A 22960-nucleotide genomic window follows, 5' to 3' on the forward strand; every position below is an offset into this window, starting at 1 on the left:
TGTGCCACTGCTGCAGGACTTTCCTTTTTCAATTCTAATTCATGGAGTGGCCCCGCCCACATTCAGGGTGGGTCTTCTCTCCTAGTTAACCCTCTCTGGAATGACACAGGTACTCACAGGTACATCAAGAGGAATGTCTCCTAGATGATCCTAAATCCTGTTGCATTAACATTCAAAACTCCAGCTGGTATGTGTTCACATGTGTCAGTGATGAGCAGATAGCCGTTTAGATGCTTTGGATTCCCCATAAGAAGCAAACCTAGTGAGCACCAGTGTTGGGAACCAGCCTTCAGAGAGTGAAGTCAGGTCCATATCCACCTGGCCAGCTGGGCAGAACCAGCACTTGAATTCCAAACTCAATCCGGGAGCCCAGATTTTTAAACACCATGGTATAAAGTAATAAAGTCACCTGAACCTCTGTATGAAATCTCCTAGTTATTTTTACCTTCCGTCAAAGCTCTCAAATTCAGTTGTCTCTACTGTTAGGTCAAGGGGGTGAACAAAATAAGGGAAGCAAGCCTGGTGGTGACACAGAGGATGAAAACGGCCCCTTCTGAGGGAGGCAGCCAGCTCTGAGCCGCGGCAGAGGCTATGAAGAAGAGCCTACAATTGCCCCAAATCTAATCTTTTTTATGTGAAATTTTATGATTTTTTTTTCAAGCCAAGCAACCAATTTAAAAATCCAGCTCCTAATGAAGAATATTATATGCACATGTGAAAATGTCATATTGAAGCTCATTTTAAACAATGGTCTCCAATAAAAATCTATTCTAAAAATCATGAACATGGGGACTGGGGAGATGACTCAGTAATGGCACTATTGCACAAGCATGAGGACCTGAGTTCAAATCCCCAACAGGCATGTCAGAAGCTAGGCATGGCCACACATGAGCCTGGAATGGCAGTCCATGTGAGGAGAAGCCCAGAGTGTGAGTCTCTGGGCCTGGCAGCCTAGCTCCGGGTTCAGTGAGAGACCCCATCTCCAGGGAAGAAAATCAAATATGATACTCAGTGTCCTCCTCCTCCTCTTGCCTCTGCATACCTACACATGCGTATACATACCACACACACACACACACACACACACACACACACACACAATCATACCATGAACATAATCAAAATCTGACAATACACACACACAGGCCAAAATTGCCCATAAGCACCCACTCTGAGAACTCTGCTTCAAGCTATGCTTTAAGTTTTGCAGGAAATGCAATCCCTAGAATAAACAATAATAGCACATCTCACTGCAAATGTCCTCTCAAGCACTTACGGAAATCTTAATTCCAACCCCTTCTCCATTCCCTAGAGACACTTCACCTACTCCTGAGTCCATGCCTTTGGCTGCAAAGCATTTCTTTGGTCATGTAGAAAATGACCTTGCTGGTTCTATTTATTATTTAACAGAACTCAGTCTTGAAATCCCTGCCATAATCCATAATAAAACAGAGAGAACAAAGCTTAATCGGCCGTAAATGTACAATAGTTAGCATTCACTGTAAAATGCTAATAATATTTCCAGAATGCCATTTCTCTTCCTGGCCTTTTGACCAAGTCAGTTAATGGACTGAGACTCAGGAAATAATGAAAATAATTTAGGCTGAGAAGTTACCAACCACACGTCAACCTTGGAGGGAATCACATTGCTTCGATGGCAGTGTTCCCACAAGTGCAGCCCATAGAATAAGTCTAGTCGGGAGAGTGACCAACCAATGTTGGTCTCTCCTAAAGAAAGGGTAATCCTTTAAACACAGTGGCAAAGAGCTTCCACTTTTCTGGGCAGAAAACTTGTCAGCAGATGTTTGCTTTGCAAACATGAGGGCTTGAGTTTGATCCCCCAAATCTCATTTTAAAAAAAATGGACACAGCAGTGCTTGATTATAATCCTAGTATTGGGGAGACAGGCAAGCTCAGATGAACAGGCTCTTGGGGTTAATGATCAGCCAGGTTGGCCTATTTGGTGAGTGCCAGGTCAATAAGATATCCCAAATCAAACAAAACAAAACAAGGTGAACAACCATCAAGATTGTCATCATGCATGTGTACCTGTGCACATGCACATACACACACACACACACACACACACACACACACACACACACCACACACACACACACACACACACACACACACACACACACACACACACACACACACACACACATCTACTACTTTTAGTACCTAGCATCAGTATTTTGAGGAGAAAACTACAAACCTAAAACTTGTTACCTGACACATATGTAAAATACTTACATCCCATGGTGGTAAATAACTTTCAGAAAGACCGTGAAAGTCCACAAAATTTGCCCATCACCCAGGTCTCTCAACTGCCATGGTAATTGCATATGGTACCCACTGCACTATGACCCTATAATGATGTGAAACCCAGAAATTGTTTTTAGAAATATTTGTGTCTGAAGTTCTTTCTTTCAAGTAACAAATCTCACATAAACACTATAGACCAATGGTCCTCAACCTGTGGGTACCCTTTGGAGGGTACATACCTGATGTTCTACATATCACATACTTACATTACAATTCACAGCAGTAGCAAAATTACAGGTATGAATTAGCAAAGAAAATAATTTTATGGTTGGGGGTCACCACAACATGAAGAACTGTATTAAAGGGTTGCAGCATTAGGAAGGTTGAGAACCACTGCTCTAGACTATAAAGCACCATGGCCAATGTAGTCAGCCATATATCAGCATTTTGTGACATTGAATGTGCACCCTCCCTAGCACTCAGAAACCCTTCCTATCGTATATTCCAGAGAAATTCCTAGACAGGTCCACAGAGTTGCATGCACGTGATGTTCACCCAGGCCTTTGTTTGGTTTATGGTTGGTTTCAGGATGACGGGAGTTGAGGCTACCTAAGTCTCCATTACTCGGGGAATAAAGAAGTCCTCTGGGTGGCATGTTCACCATAGGATATTCTAAACCAATTGACCTTACTGGATCATTCACTACTGAGAACTAATTGGGCAGCACTCCCGCTTGTATGTTGAAAAGGTGAGATGAAAGGCTACAGAAGGTGTAATCTAGGAAAGGAAACATTGTGCATACACAGCATTTGTTTTCTCTGTTAGTTTAAATGTATACGTAACATGAATAAAGTAATGACCCAGAGACGATATCAGGGTTCAAATTTCAAGCTGAATATCAGAAAAGCAAAGCAACTGGCCACTAGCTCTCACCTCTAGCTCAGGCTGAAAGGACTGATTCACCATGAGCTCTTCACCAAGTCTCATACTATAATGTCTCCTCGATGTGGCTGGAGAAGGAAAAGCCTCTCTGAGACCTTGCTTCTGTATTATATACTTCCCTAATGTTGGGATTAGAGGTGTGAGCTATAATTCCCTTTTAAACCAATTCACTCTTGTGTATCCCTGGGTGGTGTTGGACTCACAAAGATCTGTTCTACCTCTTAATTCTGAGTCCTAGGATTAAAGGTGTGTACCACCACCTCCTAGCTTCTGGCTGTTGGGATTAAAGGTGTGTGCCTGGCTACTATGGCTTGTGGCTGACTTTGCTTTTTGAATCCTCAGTCAAGCTTTAATAAGTCATAAATAACGTATCACTACATATACATACATACATATATACTCTTTCTTCTTGAGACAAGTTCTCATTGTGTAGCCCTGGCTGTCCTGTCTCCCAAGTGCTGGGATTAAAGGCATGCACCACCTCTAACCTTTCAAAAAGAGATATTCTAAAGAGAGACATTAGTGTCCATCTCTTTGGTTGTCAGGCTACTGAAACTGAAGGAAAAGCTCCTCCTGGTGCTGGCCTAGGAAAACAGCCTTAGACAGTTCTCACACATGGTTATAAAGGCTGCTGAAGATGCCCATGGCCTACCAGTCAGGGTGCCCAAGTTTCCAACAGCTCTGCCAAAGGACACATGGAATGAAAGATATTCTGTGTGAACCTTCTTGGAGGGTAGGGAGCACACAGCCCCTGGACCAAGACTAGACCCTCAGAAAAAGCCCTCAGAAAAACTTCCAGAGCCCTGGAAGCTTGCAAATCCTCACTTCCTTTTCTCATCATGTATTCAGAGAAAAAGGTGTGAGGAGTCAGAAGCAAGCATGTGCAAGTCCACCTGTTGAAAATGCAGACTGGAATATATATATATACATATATATATATATATATATATATATATATATATATATATATATATATATATTTCTAGCGGTCCAATTTCCTGGGCACATGTGCGAAGCAGGAAGAGGCTTCCTCCAAACCAGCAGTTCTCAATCTGTGGGTTGTAACCCCTTTGTGGTCAAACAAGCTTTTCATAGAAGTCGCCTAAGACTACCAGAAAATACAGATATTTACATTACGATTCATGACAGTAGCAAAATTATGAAGTAGCAGCAAAAACACTTTTTGTTGGGGGGGGTCACCACAGCATGAGAAACTGTATTAAAGAGTCACAGCGTTAGGAAGGCTGAGAACCGCGGCTCCAAAGCTTCACTAAAGTACCCAAATTGCTCATGTGCAAGCACAAAGTTCCATCACTACGAAGTTGGACACCTGGCTCCCCATATGCCTGAGGATGACTGACTGCTCTTCCTTTGGGCAGCTGTCATAGGGTAAGCTCAATAAGGCTGGTGCTTGAGGTCAGAACATGCAGCATCCTTAGTGACCACTGCTTCCCTGTAAGGACTCATTGCAGAGATGCCACTTAGTGCTGAGACACCAGCATTACCCACCATATCAGGGGACTTGCTAAGGGCAGGTACCAAGAGCTTATCTGTAAAGCAGCTCTTCACCTTTTTTAAAGTCTGTAACATTCTCAGGACACACCCTGTAGGTGTAGGATTAAAAAGGAAATTACCTACACCTTGTAGGAAATTACCTATATTAAAATACTCTGAGAACCCAGATAATTGGGAAATGCTAAATGCATGTTGTTGCTGAGGCAAAACACATTTTGTGGCAAAAGGGCCACATGATAGGCTGCAGGATAGCTATTTTTATGCTAATCCACCAGTTTATTAACATGCTCCTGGAAGATTCTGGAATACCATATAATACAGAACATCCTAGAGAGTCGAGCTCCACTATTCCAGGTTAGCCTGAACTATAGATATACTTCTAATTGTAACATACAATATTCCATCCATGGCCCATGTCATTTTATGAACCCTTGCCAATCTGGCCGAGCAGAATAAGGTCTAAAATCAGTGACCTGGGAATAATATTGAGCAATTTAACCTCTTCTAATAGAACCACCAGACTCACCTGGCTTCTCAGTGTACCGATACCATCACTGGCCTTCAAACAGTTCCATCATGGACCAATGAACCTCAGTGATTAATGAAACCTGAACAGAAGATCATTTTCTAGTTTTTCTGCTCAAAGGAACAATACATTTGAGCAGTAAGAATAAAATCCACAGTAGAGTACCACATCACATGATACGGCATAATGGTCACAACATGAACAGCCAGTTAGTTCTTGTAAGTCATTCCATATGTTTCCATCAAAATGCCATTAATAGGTACTTGGAAAATTATACAGATGAGAGCCATTTTATCCAATGTGGCCAATGATTCATGCTAGAACAAACATGTGGGCCTTTAAGCACCACCTCCAGAGCTTCCACAGTGGAGAAGCTGTGAGTTAATCTACTCACTAACCTCTGGGCTTTGCTATGGTGGAAACTGCAGCTGAGAGAGTGAGCAGCTTGTCAGAGTCATCTCTGCACACCGATTATTCCAAAGTGTGGAAAAGAAAGCAGCTTCCAGTTGACTTGCTTCTTGTGCAGAGCTACACGAAGATGGTAAAATGCTCTATCTGCAAGTGTTCAGTGCAGAGCCATTGGTCTGACTCGAGGCCTCCTGTTCCCACTACACATTCAATGCTAGCCCCTCACTGGGCTCCTCGCCGGTATCCTGTCGTTACCCTGTGTCATGGAGACCCTGCAACTTTGGGTCTGCTGGACCTCAAGAGTTCCAGCAGATCAGATAGGGTGGATGTTGGGATAGACTAACTTATAACCCTGGTTCTGGGCCCTGGTCTTTGGAAGGTTGACAGTCTGCCAGCTCTCCCCAATCCTCACCACAAGCTAGTTTGTGTACACATGAAGACATATGAATAAAAGGGTTAACTGTGTGATCACTATGGCACACTATAGTTTCCATGATGAGACTTTTTTTTCTCTTTTTTCTCTTACTTTCCTCTTAAATTTTATTTTATCTTATTTTGTGCAGGAGGTTGCAAGGGCAGAGGACAGATACAAATAAACAGGAAATGAACAGGATGGAGAAAGACACAAAGGATTTTAAAAAGTTTAAAAAATTAAAATAGGGATTGGGTGGATGTTTCAGCAGTTAAGAGCACTGGCTGCTCAGGCAGAGGACCTGGATCCAATTCCCAGCAACCACGTGGCAGCTCACAACTGTCTGTAAGTCCAAGATCTGTCACCCTCACACATACATGCAGGCAAGAACAACAATGCACATAAAACAAATAAATAAAAATAAAATACTTTTATTAAATAAATTAGCAAATCACCCTTCAGTCCACTTACTCAGTAGTTAGTGTAGGAATATGTTATGACTTCCTTTAAGAGAAGTCTAGGGCCTGGAGAGACTACACAGGGATTGTGAGGACTTGCTGCTCTTCCAGAAGACCTGAGTTTGATTCCCAGCACTCACATGGTAGTTCTCAACTATCTATAATTCCAGTTCTAGAGGATCCAAGAACTTCCTCTTGCATCTTTGGGTATGCACTTAGAGGGACTGGCTCTTCCTGAGGGAACACCAAACTCTGCCCAGTACCTCAGTTCTAGCTTCTCATGATGGCCAGAAACCCTTACTGTTCATAAAATATGAAAAGTTTCATTTGTCAGAAATTTTATTAAGTGTATCATGTACTAAAACAACTCAACACATTTCACAGACCTAGATGTAAAGCATACATGGAAATGCATCACAAAGAAGACAGAAAATCTTGGAGATCTTCAGCTGGGAGTAAGTATCTCTAAGATTAAAAAAAAAAAGGCATCAAAAGTAGCAGAAGTTTATACATCAGATTCCATGAAAGCAAAACCTTCTACTCTCAAAAAGAGGCAGTTAAGAAAATGCTAAGACAAGCCATGGGCTGGGGTTGACTTATTTCTATGTTTATCTGAGAAATAAACATAGAGAATATAGAAAAACTTCAGAAAACAACACAGTTGAGCAAAAGTGGATGAACAATTTGAACAGACACTTCAGAGAAAAGGCTATGCAGGGCTGGAGAGATGGCTCAGCAGCTAAGGGTGCTTGCTACCCTATCATGAGGACCAGAGTTCAGATTCTAGCACCTACATGAGATGCCTCACAAATACCTGGCCCTTCTGAAGAATCTGATGCCATCTTCTGGCACCCAGGGTCAGCTACATATGCATGTGTACATACACTCACACAAATGCAAATACACACACGTGAATAATAAAAATAAAATGATACTACAAATTGAAAATGAGAATAGGTGGATGGAAAAGAAGTAAATGAAGAGCTACACAGCATCCTCAGCTGTTGAGATACAAATCAAACCTGAAGAATGATATCATTACACATCAATTAAAATTACTAAAATAGAAGATGCAGACCTCTTATGTAATAACCTTTTTGTACACTATGAAGATGTGTCTTTGCCAGCCTTCTGGTTGGTTTAACGAAAGAGCTGACTGGCCAGTAGTTAGGCAGGAGGTATAGATGGAACAGCCAGACACAGAGGATGCTGGGAAGGAGAGCAGAGTCTTGGGAGTCACGAGCAGATGCAGAAAGCAGCAAGATGGATGTGCCATGTTGAAAGAAGGTGCTGCCATGTGTAAGAGCTAGTTAGTAACAAGCCTGACCTATGGTCAATCATTTATAATTCATAATAGGTCTCTTGAGTGTTTATTTGGGAACATCTGCCTGGACACAGAGAAATTACCTACATGGACCTCATGGTGGCCAACAGAGGAAGTGAATTCTTAAGCTAGCAGTAACGGGTTGCCACACCACTTTGGAAAACAGCTTCTTTCTTAGTTTTGTTTTTGTTTTTTGTGTTTGTAGAGTCAACCACACTATTGTGTGGACCAGGCACTTTGCTCCCTCAGTCATTAACTACCCAAGAGAAGCAAGAGCCAAACCCCACAAATGCTAAGAAAGTTTACTCCTACTGTATTTATAATAGCCCAACCTGAGAAAACTCAAAATACCCACCAAGTGATTAGATGATCAATCAATGTGTGGCATCTAATGGACTACTACTCAGGAAAAAAAAGTCTATTATAATTTTAATTAGAAGGTTGTTAAATGGACTATTAAAACTTGAAGTGGCATGGATGAATTAGAAAATAATTATGCAGAAAGAAATCAGGTAAAAAAAAAAAAGAATATATTCCATGTAATTCCACTTAAACACAATTCTAGAAAATGAGCACTCATCCTCAGGGACACAAAGATCTGTAGGGAAGGGTGTAAAGTGACAGCTTTTAAAAGAATGCCAGAAGATCTTAGGGGAGGGGCTCGGGGGTAATGTGCTTGACATCCAAGCGCAAGGACACACAGTCAGATTGTGGAACCCTTCGACCTGGTATGGACCTGCAACCCCTCACTCCTACAGCAAGATGGGAGTGGGGGACAGAAGAACACATGGTAGAGAAGACCACGGCACACATATATGCCTTCTCTCTCTCTCTCTGTCTCTCTCTCTGTCTCTCTCTCTCTGTGCCTGTCACTGTCACCACCCACCCGCTGTTAAAAAAATGAAACAGAACAAACAAACCACCTTTCTTTTTAATACATAATACAAGAAACTTTGGGAGGAATGAACACCTGCTAAGTTCCTTGATCATGGACATGGTTTCAGGGTATCTGCATGTATTAAAATATATAAACACTAAAAGGATGCAGTTTATTATGTCAGTTAAAACTAAGGGATTAAAAAAAAATAAAGCTAAGATAAACATGTTAAGCACATCAAATCTTTTCTTTTGTCTGGGTGTGTAAACCCACTGCCTTGTCTTTTAGAGAAGTTAGAAAACAGAAATCTGTACAGGAGAGTGGATTTCTTTTCAGTTTGGCCAAACCAGGAAGCCACGGCTCACTCCCTGCCTTTCACCTCTAAGCAGTGTGGTGACTGTATAGAAAAGAAGAAACCACCGCCAGGGGGACACACATGCGTGCGCCACTGTCACTAGGGGAGCCCTCAGAGCTGGGTGAAGGCGGAGTCCTCGGGGCCTTATGAAACCTCCTCCTCCTAAGGTGGGAAGATCTCCATCCTCCTTAGTGTGTCCTAGCCCATGACTTTTCAGTCTTCCCTTCTCCCAGCGTAGGAGTCTTTGGGGTTTATTGCTTTGAGGTCACTGTTTCACTAGTCTGATAGCCAAAAAGAGTAGCACAAATGTCTCTTTTCCACATAGGATGTGACAATTTCACCTAATCAAAAACTCTGCGATAGAGGAGACACCCAGTAATAATGATCCGTGGCTCAGAGTTGAATAACTTTTCTCAAAGTCACAAGGCCAGCTCTCTGCATAGCAAAGGCACAAACATTTTGATGTTGGATTAAATGAATATTTCCTGAGTGAATCAGCCCTGGATGGTTCCCTAAGATCAATGACAGCTGCTAGGTAAACATATTTAGTCTATATATTTGTTCAGCAAAATCTGTTTTTCCATAATAATACATGGGTAAATGTCAGCCTTATCATTTCAGGATCATCTCAAATTCTGAAATTAATAGAGTTCAAATTCAGGCTCCCGTGGCTTATAGGAACCACAGTTCTGATGTGTTACACACTGAGTTTGGAGTCAGGCACATTCAAGATCAGGGCACCATGCAACAGAAAAGTAGAGGCAGGTGACCTTGCTTCCACCCGAAGAAATCAAGAAGGCAGACACACAGACAGACACATAAATGCATGCATGCTACTTGTACATGACTAGGAGAACAAACCTTTCCTCAGCTACTCTGATGTCAGAAGGCACAATGGGATCAGATAATACAAAGGAGGGCATCCGGGTTCTGAAGTCCCTGAACAAGGAATGAGTGGAGACGGCTGGTTAAGAGATGGCACCCTGGGCTGGAGGGAAGGCTTAGCAGGTTCAATTCCCAGAGCCCACATGGCAGCTCACACCCACATGTAACTCCGGTTCCAGCTGATCCAATGCCCTCTTCTGGCCTCTGCAGGCCAAATGCTGCACTGACAGACACACATTTAGGCAACACATCGATACACATAATTTTTTTAAAAATAAGTTTTTAAGAGAAAAGAGAGTACACTTCCAAAGAGGAAGAAGCAGGGTACAGCAAGGGGATTGTTCAGCAGATCAATATGGCGCCTCTGTGCAAAGAAGTGAGGGTTTGCCATGTGGGGTTTTGATTTGCTTTTCTTTTTTTGTTTTTTAACTCACACAGCTCTGGCTCTCTGAGGCATTTGCTCAGCAGGGGCTTCCTCACGAATGTTGTCCATTCAGGGTAGCTCCACACACAATCTCACACATCACATTTCTCCTTAACATCTACTCTGCAGCCTGCAGCCGGGGTCATCTTCATACACTGCAGTGCTGCAGCACCCATGGTCAGACCTCGCAGGCCTCGGGGCAGAGGGCAGGGAAGACGTCTTCCAGCTTCCTCTTTGCTGGCTGGTCTCTTTCATGCACCAATTTTACAGCCTAGCCCTCACTCTCTGCCCCTACACTGCTGCCTCAACTCTGCAGGAATCCCAAAGCTATAAGCCACTCTTTCCCTTTAAACAGGATTGCTATTTCCCATGAGACATGTTGGAGAGCAATAAGTCAATCACCAAGACCGTCCCGTGTTAACAATTACTGCCCCCGGCTGGCACGCACTTTACTGTGTGTGAAAGTCTGTGAATTGACATGAAAACTATAGAGTTGAGGGACAGGAAAGAGAGCAGTAGGTTCCTGTGTTCCTTTCTTGAGCTACAATCCAACCACACTTACAAAGCTTTTCTTTGAATGAATGTCTTCCACCGTCCTTGCAAATTCTTGCCGAAGGACAAATCCATCCAAAGACGATTGGAAATTGCAGGGTCTAAAGCTTGACTTGGTGGAAGGAAAGCAGACGTGCTGACCAAGCGCCTTAGTCATGTACTTCTTTCCCTACCAGTAATTTAAGTTATTCCAGTACCACCCCTGCCCCTACCCATGAGCTGGTAGCTATGCGAAGTCAATGGTACCCTGTGCAGAACTCCTCACTGGAAAGTGCTGGGCACAGCCATTTGTTTCATCTCACACCTCTGTTCTAATTTCATGTTTCCTAAAATAAACCTCTCTATTGTTTCCAAGCTCTGAGACCTCAGGGTTCCCTCCTACAGGTGAGCATCCCAGATAAAGAAACCCAGCTTGCTCAAGTGTGTCCACTCCTTTTAATTTACCTAAGTCCCCCGACTCTCAGACATTCCCTAACCTCATAGGTGTCATGTGGCACTGGGAGTTGTTTTTAACTATTGCAAACACTCTCTTCCCACAGCCAATTAATCATTTCAAATGTGTTATTAGAGATGTCTCTCCAATAACACTATTTCTAGCATCCTATTCGGAGACCACCATATGGGCCAAAGTATTTAAAACACCCAAGCAACACCTAGGAAAACACAAAGCCTCGTTTGATTTTATTTTTTCCTTCCTGCCCCCTCTCCACTCTCCTCCCTTCCTGCTTTTTACCCGTGTGGTTTTACTTTCCTTACAGGGAACAAAGGATTCCAATTTCCTTGTAGAGCTCTGACATACAGTTGAGCCCCTGACCTATGGCTCTTCAAGCCCCAAACTGTAGGCTTTGCAGAGATGAGTTTAAGTGTGTGGCTTGAAAGAATAAAGATGAGGACTCCTCCCCAGGAAGACTCCTCTAACTACCCAGAGAACTGCGAGAAAGCCAAAGTCTGCCAAGACTCCAAGACCAGAAGGGGAGGAGAAGAGCAGGCCCTGCCAGTGCGAAGTTCAAATGCTTACTCTTCCCTGTGACAGCTGCTCTCCCTTGTCATGGGAGAATGGACACAAATAAACCGTGTTAGTTGTCAGGTGCTTCCTTCACCTGGCCAACCTTGCCAAGGGCACTGGACATGAACTTTCTGGGGACACAAAAGAAGGTGAAAGTTAACACCTTCTAACCCGGTGGTTCTCTACCTGTGGGTTTCAACCCCTTGGCGGGGGGGGGGGTCAAACGACCCTTTCACAGGGGTTACGTATCATATATATATCCTGCATACCAGATCTGATATTATGGTACATAACCATAATAAAATTACAGGGCTGAAATAAGGCCATGGGTTGCAACCTTAAGAAGGATGAGAACTACTGCAACATGCTCCTGCTTAACAAGTGCCTAAGCATCACAATGTCACCCAAGAAGAATCACACAGGGCCTGGGACAGGCGGCAGACTCTCACACTGGAGACCTTAGTGGCCAGGAGGAGCCAGACTGCTACAAATGAAGGGTTCTCACAGCCCTTCTAGAGCTGTGGAGACCAGTGCTGCCTCTCCTCTGGTAACCATTGCGATGGAGACTCGTCTCTCCATGGGCCATAACAGTAACTTGTCAAGAGCCACAATTGAAGTTCCCTTTTCTAAATCTGTAGTTTTCCATCTCTTACTAAGGGTCAGCTGCTAAGTGACAGGTCTCTAGACTCCACCTTGTAAGATTGAGACACAAGACAGCCATGGGATGGCCTCAACATTTTCCATATGATGGTTCCATCCCCCTCAGACCAAAAAAAAAAAAAAAAAAAAAAAAAAAGCAGAAAAACAGGAGTTTATGGGTGCTTTTCCCTTTTCCATCATTAAAGCTACAGGCCCCATGCTTCCCTTTGCCCTGCATATGTTTTCACTAGTTCCCTGGTTCAAGTTGAACTTCTTATCTCCCCACAGAAGAGAACATGGAAGGGGGAAACAAAGGGCAAGCAGGTTCCACTGAGAAGCAGGCCCTACAGCTCCCTGCAGGGGGAAGGATCCTGTGGGCCCTTGCCAAGCAGCACTCAGGATCTTTTGTATCTTGGAATGGGTCAACTTGCTACCTCCAGTACATAAATTAAGTTGTGATGAGCCTGGTTGGTTCATTTGAATGCATAGGGGGAATCCTGATTGGTCACAGCACAGGGAGGGAAAGTCTAACTCAGAGAAAGCCTGCCCAGAAGGCCACCAAAGGCCCAGGGAGGAATAGCAACCAGAACATCACAGAACAAAGGCCGGTGATCCATCACATCTTGGTGAGTCAGGGTCTTTTTGGATGGTAGTCTCTGAACTCTGCATTTGCTCCTTGAGTTTAACTTTGATTGCATAGTTTACTATGCAACTGCTGTGTTCTTGGAGCTGACTTTCAGTTTAGCTAGGCCTTGTAGATACTTCCGTTTGTCTGGACCTGTGACTCTGATTATCTACCTACACAATGGAGCTGTCTTGCTCTTAATTCCTAGCACTGTAGCAGAATATGTTGCTGGGGAGACTCATTAGCCAGGCAGTCATTTATGGACAGGGGTTAAGATGACAGGGACATGGCCTGAGAAGTCCCTTTAAAACTGTACCTTCCCATTGTTGCTTGGATTCTTAGTTGGAGTCATCCCTGTGGATTCTAGGGAATTTATCCGGTGCCAGGTTTCTCATTAAGCCCATAATGGCTCCACTATCAAGGTAAAATTTCCTTACTCTCCTTCTCTGTTCTTCCCAAGTGGATCTTCCTTATCCCTCATGTTCTCCTCCCTCTTCCTCTCCTCCTCTCCTCTCCCTCCTTCCTCCCTCTCCCTTCCCCCCACATTCCCAATTTGCTCAGGAGCTCTTGTTCCTTTCCCCTTCTGGGGTGAGGCGGGGAGTGTCTTTCTTAAGAAACAGCTGGCCTGAGCAAGTTCAAGCTCACTGACACCAGATTGACAGCTGGTGAACCTGCATAAGGCCTAACTAGGCCCCTTGAATGTTGAGGGGCTTGGGCAGTCTATGGTGCCTCTGGCAGTGCAGCCAGTATTTATCCCTAGTGCATGAACTGGCTTTTTGGGGCCTGTTTCCTATGGAGGGTTACCTTGCTCAGCCTAGATACAGGGGAAAGGTCCTGCCATAAATGATGTGATAGACTTTGATGATTCCTCATGGGAGTCCTTACCCTCTCTGAGGAGTGGATGGGGGAACTGGGAGGACAGGAAGAAGAGGGAACTGGGATTGGTATGTAAAATAAGATAGTTTTTAATTAAAAGAAATTCTCAACGTATATAAAATTAAAAATAAAAATGTACCTTTGTAGGGCACTGGGGGCAGGAGGGCAATTGACTGTCTTTGAGTTCAAGGCCAGTGTGGTCTACATAGCAAGCTCCAGGCCAGGCAAGGCTACTTAGTAAGATACTGTCTAAAAAAAACATAAACTACAACAATAACCAAAAAGAAATTCAACTTGAATTATTTTCTATAGTCACCTCTGGCTACATCTAGTCATTGATTACTCAAGAGACGAGGGTCACATGTCTACATGATAGTTATTTGAATGTATGGGATTTTAAAACATACTAATAAAATTAATTACACTCTTTCTTTGTATTTTTTTATGTAGCCAGGGAACATTGGGGGGGAGGGCGGTGCAGAGGTGCTATTGGCTACTCTAAGCCTCGCCTGCCCTCTAGTGTCAAAACTTCAGCAATGCAGGAAAATTACTTTTTAAAACTGAAATAACAAGAGCTGAAATGTGCAGTTTGCATTGGCAAAACTAACACAGCAGAGTAGAGCCCCACAAAATAGAATAGAAATTCTATTCCCCATATAATTAGTATCTTAGAAGAAACGGGGTTTCCATAACAGTAGTAGGGGTAAACGAGCCAGTTCATGCAAGAGTATCTGTCCTCAGAGTGACTGGCTGAAATATCGGGCACTACAGTGCCAGTACTCTTCAAAGAATTTAAACAAAGTTTAAATAATGGTAAATAACATCACATTATGTTTTGTTTTGACATTTATAACACAAAAAAAAAAAAGACCTGAAAATCCTCCATCTACAAAGAGCCCAGAGCCACCGGAAAACAGACCTGAGAAGGTACTGTTCAATAAAGATGGCCAGTGTGTTCTGTGGCTTTCTACTCTGTACAGTCAGGCATCATCTTTCTGCCCCCTCTTCCGACCCCATGAGGGTTAGTTTAGTCTCTTTCACTATCCCCATCCTTCAGAAGACGGCCTGAGCCCAGAGAGGTTTGGAGGCTCCCCTAAGATTGAAACAACTAAAGCAAGAGACGCCTGCTGCCTGTGTGCCCTCAGCCAGTACCTGCTCACTCCCAAGTGGGAAGGCACTGCAGGCTCTCTGTGGCTCTCAGCATCCCTGGGTTCCAGGGTCAGTGAGGCACACCCCTCTGCAGCCAGTCAATCAAGGCTAGCCTGAGCCACTCTGCTCCCCAGCAGAGTGGGGCCTTTACTCGCCGCCCCCTCCTACAATTTAAGCAGAAACTCAGTGTTTATACAAAGAGAAAACTACTTTCTTCCTTCTCATTAGCTTTTCCAAGGCACTGGGATGGACAAGCTTTTTCCTTATAGACCTTAAAACTTCAGACTCTGAAGACACTGATCACATCCCCCGAGATAGCCCAGTTTCCAGCCACTCTGCCAATGCACGACCTTTTAGAGTCTGTAGTCTGTGTACCTTTAACTACGAAAACAGTGTCCGCTTCTGACGTATTTGCTACGCACTAGCCCTTCCGCCTGCTTGTCCTCAGGTAGTCACTCCAGCAACCTGGCATAAGGTAGGCATAACTGTACAGATGATAAAACAGGCTCAGAGGGGTTAAGTGACCTGGACATGGTCACACAGCCAAGATGGGGCAGAGCTCAAGCTATATTGAAACCTAGCCCCCCAGTACTTGGTTTCCTGTGCTGTGCTGCCTGGTTGCTTGGAGTGTCCTGGTTTTTCTGGGTCTTTCTGGGAGGAGTATAGTGAGTAGATGCCAGGTAGACACCACAGTGTTCAGTCAGACAGCCCAAGTCAGGCCAGGCACAGCACTGTCTGGGGAAATGAAACTCTGAAAAGTAACAAAGCAACACACAGCACCCAAGTCTCCACAGCCTCACCCCCATCAAAAAAGCAGCTATGTCTGTCTTTAAAGGGAAATCTACACTAAAGTATACGGATATTCCCAGGGACAAGTCCCATGGATTTGGGAAGCTTTGTGTCTCAATGTTACCATGGTTACAAAGGACAAAACTTCCACAAAGCCTTTAAACAGTTAATTCTGTCAGTAGCTAGGATTTTTCACCACCTCCTGGCCTGAAGCCTTCTCTGGATGCTGTTTGCTGCCCTCTTGTGGAGAAGGGGTGATATTGGCTGGGGGAAAGCATCAATTGTGTTAAAAAGTCAGAGTGAGGGAACCCTCCTTTCCCATTAAGAGAACTGACCACCTTCACCTGGGGTTACCAGGGACCTGTGTGTCTCTTGCCAAATCAGGCTGGGAAACTGAATGGTAAAACATGAGGGGCCAGGATATTTTGTGGGTTTTTTTAATTTTTTGGTTTTGTTTCTGATTCCTTCAAAGCACAACTCCCAGGCACTCGTGGAAGTCTGTGGTGTTGTGCCAGCTGTGAAAAACAGGCGAGTGTTATTATTTAACTATTAGTGTGTACTTACTGTACTAAATGATGGATCTTATGTGCTCTCGCCATATTCATTATCTACTTGCTTTTTAATTCTTGAACAAAAATTCGAACCACAACTAACAATGTCTTCTTCCAAAGGCACTGGTACACCCCCACCTCCTTTCTCTGTCCCTGTCTGAGTGGCCAGACTTGGAAAACACCTCTTTTGTTATATGCAATGATCAAGGAGCCATGAGAAACACCTAGAAAGCTCTTAGCGGGGCTTCACTGCCTAACAGAAAAGCTGAGGAGAGGCCAGAGGGCAAGGCAGAGAGTGAGATCTGGAAAGTCATCAAATACTGAAAACTGGCATCCCACGACAAACAAGTTTGCCAAGAGAAAGACCCCAAAGCACACAGACACACACCCAAGGTGAGTAAACCAGCTTGTACCACTGGCACAGTCACAAAGGCAATCCTGTGACTTCTTGTGATACTACAACACATACACCCTCAGTACAGATTTAAGATGCTAACGAGACAAGGAATACATGGTGATGTTTATAGAATTAAATGGAACAAAATATACATCGAAAAGTTTGCACTATGAAAATCAGCCAACAAATACTGCCTTCCCTGATATAAAAGCCCCAATTTGGGGCTAGAGAGATAGCTCAGTGGTTAAGATCACTGGCTGTTCTTCCAAAGGACCCAGGTTCAATTACAAGCAACCACATGGCAGTTCTTGTCTCTGTAACTCCAATTTCAGAGGATCTAACACCCTCAGACATACATACAGGAAAAAAACATTAAAAAATTAATTTCAGAAAAGTAAATAAATAAAAAGCCCCAATTCTTTGCACAATGGGCCCTTGGGGGCAGAGGGCTAAAGTCTTGTTGTTGTGGTGGTGGTGGTGGTGTTTGTTTGTTTGTTTGTTTTTAAATGCAACCCATTTCCCTGCCCTCAGAAGTATACCATCTCGTCATAAATTGCCTTTTCTGGTGCAATTAAGTCATTGATCAGTACTGGGGACACAATAATCTACAAGCCAACATCTCTGGGATAGTATCAGAAGCCTTTCTGTACCATCCTAGCCAGGTGCCTAAGGGTCACTTTGCAAATACATCCCACCGTCAGATGTCCTGTGACACACAGGTGTGAGGATAGACCAGTTTCATAGCATCACAGTGCACAGCATTCACCTCTCCTGGTCCCTCAGCTCCCCATCATCTGAGGGCTGCAATGGTAAGAAATACCACATGGACCTGGAGATTTGTTGGTTAAGAGCATTGGCATCTATTCCAGAAGACCCAGATTTGATTTCCAGAACCCACACAGCAGTTCACAAACATCTGTAACTCCAGTTCTAGAAGATTCTGGCTTCTAAGGGCAGTTCATAGAGGGAAGTGTAGACAGAATATAAGCAAAACACCTATACACATAAATTAAAAATAAATAAAAATTTAATGCCACTGCGGGGGTGAGGGGTGCTTCTTCTCCTGGTGGTCATTGAGGAGGAATGTACAAAATGGAGCAGGAGTTGGAGAAGAAGGATCAAGGACCAGGATCATCCCAATCCTTTGGGACTGGGTCCTCAATTTTAAAAAGCACTTCCATGAGTCAACAAGTAAGCAGGGAATGCAGCCAATAGAAAAACAGATGCAGGATAAAAATAGAAACTTAACATCTCACATCCTGGTAAGAGAGAGATGCAAGTCAACATAGACACTGAGTCCCATTCCAGTACTGGAAAATTCAAGACAATAGTGCCCAGATTATAGAGAGGATTGGGGGGAGCATCAGCTGGCCCTGCTGGTACTGTCCCTGGAAGTATGAATACACTGGAAGGTTCTGGAAGGCACTCAGCTTCTTCCTGAGCCCACAGCTACAGTGTGCTCCAGTCCTCCCTTAATGGCAGGTATGGTCAGGTTTCTAAGCCCTAGGCAATGGCAAGAAAGTGAAGGAATGCCATCCTTACCTCTGCCTGCCTCAGCACTACTTCCCAAGCCAGCCCTTCCTAGACTCCCTGGTCTCCTCAGAAGCCAGCTGTACCTGTACCCAAGAGCTGAAGAGTCCCCACCCACCATAGGCCCCAAAACACTGTTAATGGAGGTAGCTGGAATGTTCATCTACTGCTCATATGCAAAAAGGAAAAAAAGTCATTTTTGTTGAACAGTATTTGCTTTGTTTTGTTTGTCACAATTAACTGAATCTCATTAACACCTTCGCATGCAACTGACTTAGCCCGTTCAGCTAGCACAATGTCTTCTCAGTAAGGATGTGTGCTCTTAGACACATATGGCAACAAACTAGCCCACACTGGGGAAACCAAATACCTAATGGCACACCCATACAATAGATGAATATACAATGTTCCACAGAGGAATGGATGTCAGTAAATATCTGTATTAGAAGACTTCCAAACTCTATGGTGAAATAGATAAGAGTAAGTGACAAAATAGAGTGCGTGGTAGTATAGCCAAGTGTGTACACATGTCCTTATATGTGTACACAAAATAGCCAACAACAAGAAAATACCTCTTTCATACTTACCTAAATTATTTGGGATTTTTATCACTGGCATTAAACTATACAGCAGACCACATGGTGACAAATGAACAAAATTAGCCTATTCATGAATAGTTTATCACTCACTACATCGCAGGAATGGGAGCACAGTTCATAAGACAGCCAGAAGAGTAAAAGTTAAGAGGGGATTCAGGAGCCCTCACTCTGGGCAGGTGTGCAACAGTGTAAAGGTCAAAGTGGGGATGTGGGAGTCTCCATGGCTAGTCATGTGGCCTCTACAAAAGATGACTTTCCAGGTAGAACAAGCCTCATCTACAGAACAGAGTCCCTGTGACACAGGAATAAGCCCTGATTCCCTTGGTGGCCACTTAGATGTACAGTGATAGGCATTAAAATTCCAGAGAATAACAACAGAGGACTTCTAACAGCCAGAGAATGCCACAAGTGAGACGTGTACTGAGAAGCCAAGGGAAGCCATCCACATGGAAAGCCCAGGTTATGGTGGCTATTTCTCCAAAAGGCTTAACCAAAGCCTCACTGAGTACCCTTACCATCCCTTCTGACAGTTCAACTTTTACTAGAAATGGGAAGATGCCATCTACCTTTCTTGGGAACAATTCCAGTCTTAATTTAGAGTTAACTATAGGGTTGTCTATTTCCTGACTTTGGAGTTAGCCTGAAACAAGGTCTGTCACAGATAAAATGGGAAGTGTGGCTGCAGCTTAGTTAAGGTTTCTGTTGCTATGAAGAGACGCCATGACCAGAGAGCAACTCTCATAAAGGAAAACATTTCATTGAGGTGGAAGTTCACAGTTTCAGAGATTTAGTTCATTATCAACATGGTAGGGAGCATAACAGTGTGCAGGCAGACATGGTCCTGGAGAAGGAGCTGCTACATGTTGATCCACAGGTAACAGGAAGTAGACTGAGAAAGTGGTCATAGCTTGAGCATGGTGAGACCTCAAAGCCTGCATTCACAGTGACATATTTCCTCCAACAAAGCCATACCTACTCCAACATGAAGGTGAGGATGTAATTATTTCACTAGACCCAAGATAAATGATAAATGGGTGTTTATTGGGGAACAATTACACAGAAAAATACAAAGAACCATGGGAGCATTCCTACCGGATCAGCTGACCCACTAGAAAGGAAGCACAAAAGAAAACCACACCTCAAGCTTCCCTCTTTCCACTTCCATCTGCCTGAGGCCAAGCCCAAAGGGGTGTGGCCACCATTACAAGTTCACTGCAAGACCACTACACCAACAAAGCCACACATCCCAATAGTACCATTCCCTATGAGATTATGGAAACCAATTAATCCAAACTATCACCTATTTTCTTCAAGTGTTCTTGCATGCATGTATGTGGGCATGTGTGTATGGTGTATATACTTGTTTGTATAGGTGTGTATACTTGCCTATTGTGGGCCACAGGTCAACATCAAGTGTATTCCACAATTACTTTCACCTTATTGCTTAAAACAGGGTGTTCCTTTGAACCTGAAGCTTCTTAGTTCCAGTAAGCTACCTGGACAGCAAGCCTGGACAGCAAGATCTACCTGTCTCTGCCACTCTTGCCTGGGCTTACAGGAATGAACCACTGCCTGATGGAGGTCCAATCTCAAGTTGGCAAGCACTTTATCCACTGAGTCATCTCCCCAGCCACCTTTCTTAAAGTTTTCATCTGTCTTCAACACCCACCTCCCCGCCTGGTGCCTAGAAATCTGTTGATAATGCACCTGTTGACATATTTTACCAAGCTCTGTTCTAGAGAACAGAGATGCTTTAAACAGATAATATTAACACGAATTTAAATCCTCTGGCCCCTAAATGATTTCATCAAAAGACACAGCACAATATCCAGCCACCTATAGATGCTCCACGCCAGTCGAGAAGCATCGATTTTATGCTGATTCCTCAAAACTTCAATCATTATTTTTCTCATCTTTGAACTGTCACTTGAGGAGAGAAAATTGAGTTGTGGGAGATTTAAGAAATTATATTGAGCCTAAAACTGCAGCCATCCTTAACAAGTCAAAGTAAGGGAGGGAAATCATGGCATGCTATCTGTCTAGGGGTGGGCTATCACATAAACCACACTTTCCAGACAGAAGTCTGTGGACAGTGGCATTTACACTTCTGACATGTATGTAGCTTCAGGTTCACACTTAACTTTCTTGGGGCCATGGGAGACACAGAGTCTCTCTTTATAGAGCAGGCCGGCTTTGAACTCACAATCTTCCTGCTGAGAGTCAAGTACAACAAGAGTCCCAAATACACTGAAGGCTGAAGCAAGATGACAACTTGAGTCTCAAATGTTTGGGGCTAACATGGGCAAGACTGTGGCTTGGGTTGGAAGGTTCCTCATACACTATGTGTTCGGCTCTGTGTATGAACACTTGGTCCCCAGCTTGGTGGTACTTTTTGGGAAATTTGTGGGACCACTGGAAGATGGGAGGAAGCAGATCACTTTGGGTGGGGGGTGGGGATTTATAGCCCTTTCTTGGTTCCAGCCCTTTCTCTGTCTGCTTCCTAAACCACTGAGATGTGAACAAACAGCTACCTCATGTTTCCACTGCTGTAGAGACGCCTGATACTGGCTTCTCCCACCTGATAAACTATATGTCCTCTATTCTCCATCCTCCCTCAAGTTGTGTTTGTCCAATATTCTGTCACATCGATGAGAAAAAAATAATTTCTGTAGCAGTAGAACACATAGCAAGAGCCCTGGTGCAAACCAGTACTGTCTGGCATACAGAACCTACATTTAAATACATATCCACATATATCAACACAGATGCATGATACAAAAGGGGAACTATTTTTCTGGGGGCAATTTTTATTATCAATTGAGAGAAGATGTGTCTGTGTTCCTAGGCTAAGTGGATTCTACTCCTGCGCCAGAGTGGCTTGGAAGACCCCAAAGAAAGTAAGAAAATAAATACTCCCCCTAAATCACAAAGGTTAAGTTGTGAGCCAGCTACAGTCTTGGCTATTTTATCCTTATCAGACATGTGCCGTTTTATTTGTCCAGCATGTAATTTCCAGTATGTGATTCGGAAGTTAGGAGAGGCATTTGGATGGTAAATTGTATCCCATGGTTTATAAACAAAGATGAAAAGTGCTGGGGATATAGCTCAGTGGTAGAGTGCTTGGAAGTGATAAGTTCAGTCCCCAGTACTAAAGAAATAAAAAAAGAAAAGCAATGTTGAATATGTGACTATACTGTAGTTGTTCATGCTCCTTGCCTGAGCTCAAATCTCATGTTACATCTGACTCTGGCTATGGCCTCCACTACTCACAATGTAGACTTTATCAATATGCCTTCAGTCAGGAACTAAAATCCCTCAGCATCTTGGAACTCCCAGATACACCAGAGAGATTAAGCCACAATGATTTGGGTTCAGCTTCCTGGGCCTGTTGTTTCAAACAGCATCATGGAAGGTGGAGATCAAGGGCTCCTTCATGGTGGATGGAGGCAGACAAAAGGCCACAATGGGAACTACTTCCAAGATGATGGGGAACTCAGGAGAAACAAGGGACAATAATGGAGGAAGGAAAGGCAGATGCCATGTTTTCTCTCCTATGCAGAATTAGACTTAAGGACACCTAGATCTCCCGTGGAGATGCAGATATGACTTGAAAGCAGGAGGGGACGTTTACAGAGAAGAGCAGAGGAATGACAAAAGAATGTGACAGGTCACCAGAGGGGAGTGGAGGGGAATTATGAACAAAGCCAATGATGTATAACCATGACAATTACATCATAAAACGCGTTATTTTACACAATGCTATAAAATTAACTTTAAAAGGCAATGCACACACATGGATTTTACTAAAAATTACCAGAACAGCTGTTTTTCCAGGTTTAGACACACTACCCTT

General features: G+C 43.6%; 1 protein-coding gene across 1 annotated transcript in view; it reads right to left on the bottom strand.

The window, feature by feature from the left end:
• Positions 1-22960, bottom strand: part of Tafa4 (TAFA chemokine like family member 4) — a 150454-nt gene that overhangs the window by 120604 nt on the left and 6890 nt on the right. The window lies entirely within an intron of this gene.

This window comes from Phodopus roborovskii, unplaced genomic scaffold (genome assembly GCF_943737965.1).
Source record: "Phodopus roborovskii unplaced genomic scaffold, PHOROB, whole genome shotgun sequence".
NCBI classification, from domain to species: domain Eukaryota; kingdom Metazoa; phylum Chordata; class Mammalia; order Rodentia; family Cricetidae; genus Phodopus; species Phodopus roborovskii.